A 10,031-nucleotide genomic window follows, 5' to 3' on the forward strand; every position below is an offset into this window, starting at 1 on the left:
ACCTCTTTTTTTGACTAGGCCTTGACAATGGACTCTGTCCTTATCCTGTTTAGTCCAGTTTTAGGAAGAATCCTGCTGAATCTGTTAAGGAAAATCTCCTACCCTTGATATGTGGTCACCCTCAATATCTGATGAAATTCCTCATCTCCCATCCTGGGTATCTTATCACCCTGCCTGCCTTTAGCAAGAGTCCTGTTGAATTGGTCTTGCAAGAATCCCCCCTAGCTTCAGTGTTTCCTCTTGATAATTTTCTATCTACTGCTCCCACCCTGCCTCTTGGCTATCAATCTCCACTTGTCCTTCTTGTATGTTGCGGGTCATCTCTCTCCCCTCCTGCCAAACCCCCACCAAAGTAGTTTCTCTTGATATCTTTCTTTTGAAAATCTTTCTTAAAAGTCTTCCTTACGGTCTTTAATAAGTGTCTGAATTATGAATTTATTAATTAGTTCCTTGGAATTGTAAGTTGCATAGGGAAATGGAAAGTAAAAGGCATTCACAAAACCCAACTTGTGTAAAATTTTCTTGCACCCACACATTAACACTAGTATATTTCACATCAATGTGAGGATTGGTCTGCCCCTTACAGCATCCAGCAGGAACATGCAAAATTCAATAGGAATTGATTGCAGAGTTAAATAAAAAACTCTGCAAATGGTGTGGGATTTCATGAACATAATTTTGAAGAATCACTCTAATCACAACATATGAGCATCACACAGCTTTAGATCAGTTAACATTTGAAGAAAATGGAAAATCAGCAAAGAGGTGACATAGTAGGTATGTTGGAAACAATGACTTAAATGTCAAAGGGATAAGAGAGGCTCCTAGAAGAATTGGTCAGGCTCCTTCATGTTGTTCTATAAATGACTCTTCTTATGATCATTTCACTAAAGTCAAATGTGAAGGAAAGGATGTTATAACAAGCAACCACACAATTTTGTCAAGAAGTGATGCTCTTAAACTCCAAGAGTCAATCCTTTAAGAATGAACAGATCAGGGGTGCCTGGTAGTTCAGTTGGTTAGGCATCCGACTCTTGATTTCGGCTCAGGTAGTGGTGATCTCAGGGTCATGGGATCAAGACCCCCGTGGGGTTCCGTGCTCAGCGGGGAGTCTGCTTGACATTTCTCTCTCCCTCTCTCTCTCTGGCCCTCCCTCCCATGCTCTCTTTCTCTAAAATAAATAAATAAATCTTTAAAAAAAAGAATTAACAGATCATAAACTAAACTGAGACAAATTTATCATCATAATTTTAAATTTCAGTCATGTCCTAGTTTACTTCATTGTATTTACTTTAAGTGAATTTTCCACTACAAATTATCCTCACATAATGAGACATTCATATATACTTTAGCTGGATATGTTTCCTTCTTTAGTGTGGCATCTGTTCTTATCAACTGGTCCTTTCTACTGCTTTTATGAAGTCATAAATCAAAATAATTCTTTCATGTGTTCTTAAGAAGGACCTTGAGTCATTTCCAGGGCATTCAGAGAAAGAGATTAAAATAATTAAAGTAGAGGTGAAAAATATAGAAGACAGAGAAGATGATTCAGCAAAAGACCCTCTAGGTTTCTAAGGTGGAGAGCCCAGCAAATGGAAAAGTACTTATAAGTGTAATAAAAGAAAATTTCTTCTATGTTCTCCTCTAGGATTTTGATGGACTCCTGTCTCACATTTAGATCTTTCATCCATTTTGAATTTATTTTTCTGTGTGGCGTAAGGAAATGGTTTCATTCTTCTGCATGTGGCTGTCCAATTTTCCCAACACCATTTGTTGAAGAGACTGTCTTTTTCCCATTGGATATTCTTTCCGGCTTTGTCAAAGATTAGTTGACTATAGAGTTGAGGGTCCATTTCTGGGTTCTCTATTCTGTTCCATTGATCTATGTGTCTGTTTTTGTGCCAGTACCATACTGTCTTAATGATTACAGCTTTGTAATAGAGCTTGAAGTCTGGAATTGTGATGCCGCCAGCTTTGCTTTTCTTTTTCAACATTCCTCTGGCTATGCGGGGTCTTTTCTGGTTCCATACAAATTTTAGGATTATTTGTTCCATTTCTTTGAAAAAAGTGGATGGTATTTTGATAGGGATTGCATTAAATGTGTAGATTGCTCTAGGTAGCATTGACATCTTCACAATATTTGTTCTTCCAATCCATGAGCATGGAATGTTTTTCCATTGCAAATGACATATCAGATAAAGGGCTAGTATCCAAAATCTATAAAGAACTTATCAAATTCAACACCCAAAGAACAAATAATCCAATCAAGAAATGGGCAGAAGACATGAACAGACATTTTTCCAAAGAACACATCCAAATGGCCAACAGACACATGAAAAAGTGCTCAACATCGCTCGGCATCAGGGAAATCCAACTCAAAACCTCAATGAGATACCACCTCACACCAGTTAGAATGGCTAAAATTAACAAGTCAGGAAACGACAGATGTTGGCGGGGATGTGGAGAAAGGGGAACCGTCTTACACTGTTGGTGGGAATACAAGCTGCTGCAGCCACTCTGGAAAACAGTATGGAGGTTCCTCAAAAAGTTGAAAATAGAGCTACCCTACGACCCAGCAATTGCACTACTGGGTATTTACCCCAAAGATACAAATGTAGTGATCTGAAGGGGTACGTGCACCTCGATGTTTATAGCAGTAATGTCCACAATGGCCAAACTATGGAAAGAGCCAAGATGTCCATCGACAGATGAATGGATAAAGAAGATGTGGTATATATATATAATGGAATATTATGCAGCCATCAAAAAAATGAAACCTTGCCTTTTGCAATAACGTGGATGGAACTAGAGGGTATTATGCTAAGCAAAATAAGTCAGTCAGAGAAAGACATGTATCATATGACCTCACTGATATGAGGAATTCTTAATCTCAGGAAACAAACTGAGGGTTGCTGGAGTGGTGGGGGTTTGGAGGGATGGGGTAGCTGGGTGATGGACATTGGGGAGGGTATGTGCTATGGTGAGCGCTGTGAATTGTGTAAGACTGATGAATCACAGACCTGTAAATCTGAAACAAATAATACATTATATGTTTAAAAAAAAAAAAAGGAGGTAGTAGGAAGGGAAAAATGAAAGAGGGGAAACCAGAGGGTAGACGAACCATGAGAGATGATGGACTCTGAAAAACAAACTGAGGGTTCTAGAGGGGAGGGGGGTGGGAGGATGGGTTAGACTGGTGATGGGTATTAAAGAGGGCCCATACTGAATGGAGCACTGGGTGTTTACGCAAACAATGAATCATGGAACACTACATCAAAAACTAATGATGTAATGTATGGGGATTAACATAAGAATAAAAAAATTAAAAAAAAACTAATGATGTATGGTGATTAACATAACATAATAAAATAAAATAAAATAAAATAAAAAGAAAGTTTCTTCTAAAGGGCATCCTGTTTGTCAAGAGAAATTTGGTGTGATGTGTAGTAGTCAATATGAAAACAATGGATAAGTATCTATCAACCTCTGAGGCGGGGTGAGGTGTGGGGAGAATCTTATTAAGCCAGATGCTGTCGTTCAGATACATAAATTACTCCAGACATCCTCAAATATGAACAAAGGTCACAGACGTAGTGCCCATAAGTCCTTGAGAAAAAGCACTTGCTAGAAAATGACTCCAAACAAGATGAGTCAAAATCAAGAATTTGGGGTGAAACAAGTTGTGGTGAAAAATGGCAAGAAACACTGCATTCATTTAAATGTGAAATTAAGATGAGACAGACCAGAGAACAACAATTGCAGAAAGGAGTATGGAAGTTATACACGCTGACCTCGTACAAGAACAGATGCAGCAAACATCGAACGATAGAAGTAGAGGAGGGGAGAGGAAGTATAAAGTAAGAAAAGCCACGTTAGGTTTCAAAGCAGAGTTGATGGACATTTTCTAAAATGGAAACAGTTGTAAAAAGGGTCCCAACTTCTTAATCGTTTCAAACATCTCCTCTGTTTACCTTAGAGGATTCTATTAGCAATTACATCTCTCGTGGTAAAGATGTATTTCACTGAGGGTCTGCAGTTGATTTTATTTCACTATCAATACACGGAATCACATTAACGGATGCTCCAATCCCCCTCCTATGGGAAACTACGAGAACGTTACACCATACTCCAGACCCCTGTCCGCTGAGAAGAACATTTAGGTCAGAGATGAATCCATCTCCGGTTCACATCAACTAACTACCTCAAACACACATTTAGTTACAAGAAGAAGCATGAAGGCTCAACTATATCCCGTCTGCTGCCTTTCTTTCTCTACAATTCCTTAACTGATGTCTGATGAAGTCCAGTTTAGTCATAGGATATAAACGAGGGGAATTTAATCTATACATTTTGGGGCTGATCCTTTGACACTTAAGTCTTTGAGCAAAATCCACTGGCTATTTGTGAGACTGCTCTAACAAACTCTTAGAACTTTTTCAAAAATGATGTTTATGTTACATTTTTCTAAGTGGTAACAAAGCTGAGTATGAAAGGACACATGTTTGGATCAATATTTTGTTCTACACTGCTTGAGAAAATTTCAGCTTTGGGCAATGAAGGCAATCTAAAAAAAATATGCTGGGTCTGCTTTTTCCTTCTAAAATCTTTTCCAAAAAGCACACTTTCCTGCCCCTCAAAACATACATTCCCTCTTGATTTAATTTGCCAGAGTCTGATTTTGGGTGTTCTCATCAGTTTGCACTATGAAAAAAAAAATTAAAAGAAAGATATGTTTTCCCAGTGAGCTCTCTTGGAGGCCTTTTATTCAATGGAGCTTGGGGAATCTTTTTTCCTAGATTAAAGATCTTGATGGCATGTTTCCAAAACTACACTCTTTGGGTCCTGATGAACTTAGTTTGGGTAAAAGCTTCTTGGATTATCAGGAAGAGCAGTAAGAGTCAGTGACTGTGGCATTGCTAAGTCTTAAAATGACTGCAAATGGAAATGAGATCGAGGTGACCATGGGGTTTGGGTGCCTTCTATCACCATGCTTCCTGACAGGTAAGAATTCCTTAGTCTTTTGTTCATTCACTCAAGGGCAGGCAGATCATAGGCTTGAACCTGCCTTGAGCCTTTGCTGGAGAGTGGCCCCCTGGACAGAAACATTAAGAGAAAGTTTCTAAGAGGATTCAGAATGCAAATGTCATTGCCACCTATTTCTGAGTAAGTCCTGAAGGAAGGAACACTTATGAGATGAAGCTTTTTTTGGCCAGTGCTTAAAATGTCTACTGACACATTTCCTACTAGAGTATGATTCATGTTGAAATTTTAAGAACTGGGTTTGATTGGCACGAAATAGGGACCATTCTGTGTATTTTGTGTTGCTGTTTCTCGGTAATAACATTTTGGTTGTAATACCAGCCTGACTATCTAGTTTCTTATCACCATCTAGATAGACTTTTAAATTTGGATTGTATGAAGCCAATGAAAGGATGTTTAGAGAAGACAGAACTTATACTCTGCATTGTCCCTTAGGTAGAATTTATTGAACAATAGGCAAGTACCACAAAATGAATCCACTATACACCAGATTCTAATAATATCCAGTGTCTTCTGTAGTCCAAATGATTACCTTTTCTGCGCATCCCTTGATGTCCTCTCTCCATATTGTCTGTGTTGGAATGTGTACTCATACTGTGGCCTTTACTAAAAAGTTGTATTAAACCCCTCATGCTTGATTGTCATAAAAGCTACGAAAATATGGTCTCTTTGGAGTGTAGTAGGATCATTCTAGATTAATACTAATTTATGAATTGTCAGTCTCCTGCACCTTTTTATTTTTATTTTTTAAAGATTTTATTTATTTATTTGAGAGAGAGAGAGAGAGAGAGAGCACGCACAAGCAGGGGGAAGGGGCAGAAGGAGAGGGAGAAGCAGACTCCCCATGGAGCAGGGAGCCCGACCCGAGGCTTGATCCCAGGACCCCGGGATCACCACCTGACCCGAAGGCAGACCCTCAACCAACTGAGCCAACCAGGCACCCCTCCTGCACCTTTTTAAAGCCTAATACCCAGATATTCCTTTCTCCTTGGGCATTCTGAATGCTTTAAGTTTTATATACATGCACATCATTGGTTGTGCGAAATGGTTGTGGCTATTGCCTTATGTTGTTCTCTCTCTGTGCTCTGTTATTGTTCAGAACTAAAGATTCTATCTATTAACATGAATGAGAAAATGTTAATAGGCACCATGGTTTCAAAACAGGTACTTTGTGGTTACAAGATGAAGGACTACTGTTAACAACAAGAATACAACAAACTCACAACAGTCCACTCATTTTCCAGTAGCTCTTTTTCATGCATTATTTTGACTGAACTTAAACTAAAAATACCTGGGTTATTACCATGACCATTTAACAGATGAGAAAATTGAAGCTTGGAGTTCAGAAGCCATTTGCTTTTAGCAAAGTAGAATTACAAAATGTGCCTTTAGATGGAGTCGTTCCTATATTTGCTTTTCGTATTAATACTTTAATAAGTAACTTCTTCAGATACAAGCAATAAGATGATAACAGAGATTTCCAGATCTAATCCACAGGTTAGAACTTGGGTTAAGATCAGTTGGCAATTTGTAACCCAATTGGAATGAACCAAAATCCTGCGTATTGAAATTTCACTTCCTCATCTTTCTCCTCCGTGATCCAAGCCCTCATACTTGCCCACTCTGCTACAATGCCGAACTTCAGCATTGTTTTTCATGACATGCAAATTGTGCCTTCCAAGCTGTGTGAGGGCTTCTGGTTGGACTCTAGTTCTGGGAGAGAAGAATGGCGGTTGACCATTTGTAAAGTGGTCATTATAAAAGAGTCTGATTGAAGAGCCATTCCAAATGTCTCCAAATAAACAAACATTGAATCAATATATCACGATATTAATATTCTAGGAGCCATGAGGCAAAATAATTTAACTAGACATACGAAGAACGACACAATGGTTCAAGTGATAGTTTGTTTCTTGAAACCATTTAAGTGAGTAACAGATCTAGGTGGGCATACTTGATACCTTTTCTTCTATTAGAGAAAGTTATGAAGAATAAAATTTTAGAGGCTCTCCCATCTAAAAAGAGAGAAAGTACAATATAATTAATTAGTATATTTCTGGTTGTATTCTCACAAAAGACCCTAGATCTTCTTCAGTTATTCCACTAATGTGCCTCCCAAACTCTCATTTCATCATTTTCTCTTATTCAGGCATCTGTATAACACAGGCTTTGAAATGTCATAAAGTAGAATTCATATTATGTGCTGGTTGTGAAGGGATAAAAAGAACTTTTGTCTCAAAGCTGTCTGTGTTCCACTTCCTGATTGCTCTGGTCTCTGAGAACCTAATAATTGGAATATTATTGGGTTAGACAGAGAAATCTGGGTTCTAGACCCATTCCCACCTGACTGTAGGACCTGCACATACAATTAGTCTTTCCAGACCTCAGTTTCCTCCTCTGTAAAAGGAGAAGCTTCAACTAGATTAACTCTATGGTGTCTGTGGCACCAATATATATATTTTTTCCCTTCAACACTCAAAGAATCTAATGGCAACATCTGGAATTGATTCATGAAGGAAGGCGTAATCATACCATTTGCCCCCACTCCCTTTAGCCTCAAACTACTATAACTTTTCATAGTCACAGAATATCCCTTCTCAGATGATACCATAAATTCAGAAGATTACACCGGGCTTCTCTATAACTTTTCTCTAATGGGTTAAAGGAAATTACTCCAGTTGAATTGGCATGCTTGCAAATGACTGATCTGTGAAAGCAGTGGACTTCACACAGTCTATTTTCCTTAAGAAATATATCTTAAAGGGCCCATAGCCTCCTTAGCACAATTTCACTTGTTTATGTGGCAAAGGAAAATTGCTTCTTCCTTCAGTCTAGATGGAGAACACCTTAAATGTCATAAAGTGAATGTCTTCTGGGCAAATTGTTTAAAACTTCATCCTATAATGTGAAGAAGGGTGCTTTTTGACCAAGATTGGGGCAATTCTCAAAGATGAAGTTTCTTTTGATAATTTTTGGAAAATGTATTTTTTAATTTTTAATTTTGAAATAATTATATATCCACAGAAAGTTGCCAAGAAATGTCCAGGGAGACACAAATTTTTCACATGGGTTTCCCATAGACGACATGTCTAGCATATTTATAATAGATACAACAAAAAGGTGGGTATAAATACATATAAGAGCAAGGAGCCTAAAAATGTAACATATACACTCATTGTGTTAGATAAAATAGAAGTCATAACATTAAATCTCTGTACATAGTAGTTGAAGACCATTTTAAGAATAAATGATTGATGAAAGTTAACTAATAAATAAGGAAGGACTTGAGTATTGAAGGATTAAAAAGATGTTGGAAGGGAAATAATATAAAACAGTTATGTGCCCTGAGAATTCTAAATTTAAAATACATCTTGAGTCTATTATAAAGAAACTAAAAAGAGAAACAAACGAAAACATTATTAAAAAGTCATAAGAAAAAGAATTAAGAGCTGTTACTTTAGAAATTATCCAGCAAACCACAATGACTAGTCACATAAAGTCAGATAAATATGCAGCAAATTGTTAACAGTGGTTTCCTTTGGATGATGGTACTTAAGTGAGTCTAACTTCCTATGTTATGTGTTTCTACAATATTCTAATTTTATTAAAGAGAGGAAATAATATTCTTGTTATCAAAGCAAAAGAGCATTTAATGAAGAATTTTTCCACTTTATTAGCTTTAGAACTTGGGTAAATGGCTCTTCAGCATGCCTCCACCTGAAGTTGACATTGTATTCTAGTACAATGTCAAAACCAGGAGATTGATATTGGTCCAAGGCACAGACCTTACTCAGATTTCACTATTCATGTGTTTATTTGTGTGTGTGTTCAAGGTAATTATATCATATGTATAATTGTATGAAAATGTATTCCAAAAATAAAAAGATTAACCAAATTTGTATTTAGGAATTACACAAAACTTAATATAGTATTTCTCTCAAATCAATTTCTCCTATAGGAGTTCTGCTTCTAATAATAATATCTCATAGCAGATCAAACTTTCAAGTGAGAACAACTAGAGAAGCTCTGTGAAATTAAAAACAAATCTGTTTTAAGGCATCAAAGAACTACCAAGGCAGCCAGGATTTGAGAGTCCAAGATCCTGTAAAGAAGGGAAACATATTGCGGTAAGGTTGGTATTTTAGGCAACTTTTTCCCCTTGATTTATAAGGGGTGTGGGTTGATAGGCAAGGAAGCCAAACATAGAGCATCTGTTAAGGGTGAGAGATGTTGATAAGAGCTTCATTCCTCTGAGAGCTTGGAAGACAAAAATTGAAATCCAAGGCTATGGAGATATAGCCAGGAATTGAAGTGCCAAGCCCCTCAGAACACAGAAGTGCCAAGGAACCAAACAGAGCTCTCGGTTGTCTTAAGGTGAGGCAGAAATAAAAATTCAAGTTCAGGTTCTGCCAAGGAAGAGGGGTCACCAGTGAATACCCAAGGCTTTCAGGTGGGACATCTGAAGGTCTACGCCCTCGCAGTAAGGTCAAACTTGAAACAAGCCAAGCCTCAAAAATAAGGAAATTTAGTCATGAAATAACTCATGTTTGATTGGACAATGGTGATATGCGCTGTTCTATCTGCTTGACAAAATTTAAAGATGCATCTAGGTCCTGTACAATTTTTAATATGCGATGTTTGATGTTCAAACAACACCAGATATGTCATAAAACAAGACCAAATGAAGCCAGGAATAAAAACAGCCAGTTAAGGGGCACCTGGGTGGCTCAGTTGGTTGAGTATCTGACTCTTGATTTCAGCTCAGGTCTTGATCTCAGGGTCGTGAGATCAAGCCCTGAGTCAGGGCTGAGCATGGAGCCTGCTCAAGAATCTCTCTCTCCCTCTCCCTCTGCCTCTCCCACCCTTGCTCACCCCTGCTCACTCTTGCTCTTACTCTCTCTCTGTCTCAAAAAAAAACCAAAACCAAAACAAACCCAAACAAACAATAAAACCAACACAAAACAAAAACAAACACACACACACACACACAC

The sequence above is a fragment of the Mirounga leonina genome, unplaced genomic scaffold, assembly GCF_011800145.1.
Source record: "Mirounga leonina isolate KUSES-001 unplaced genomic scaffold, KU_Mleo_1.0 Mir_447, whole genome shotgun sequence".
Classification (NCBI taxonomy): Eukaryota; Metazoa; Chordata; class Mammalia; order Carnivora; family Phocidae; genus Mirounga; species Mirounga leonina.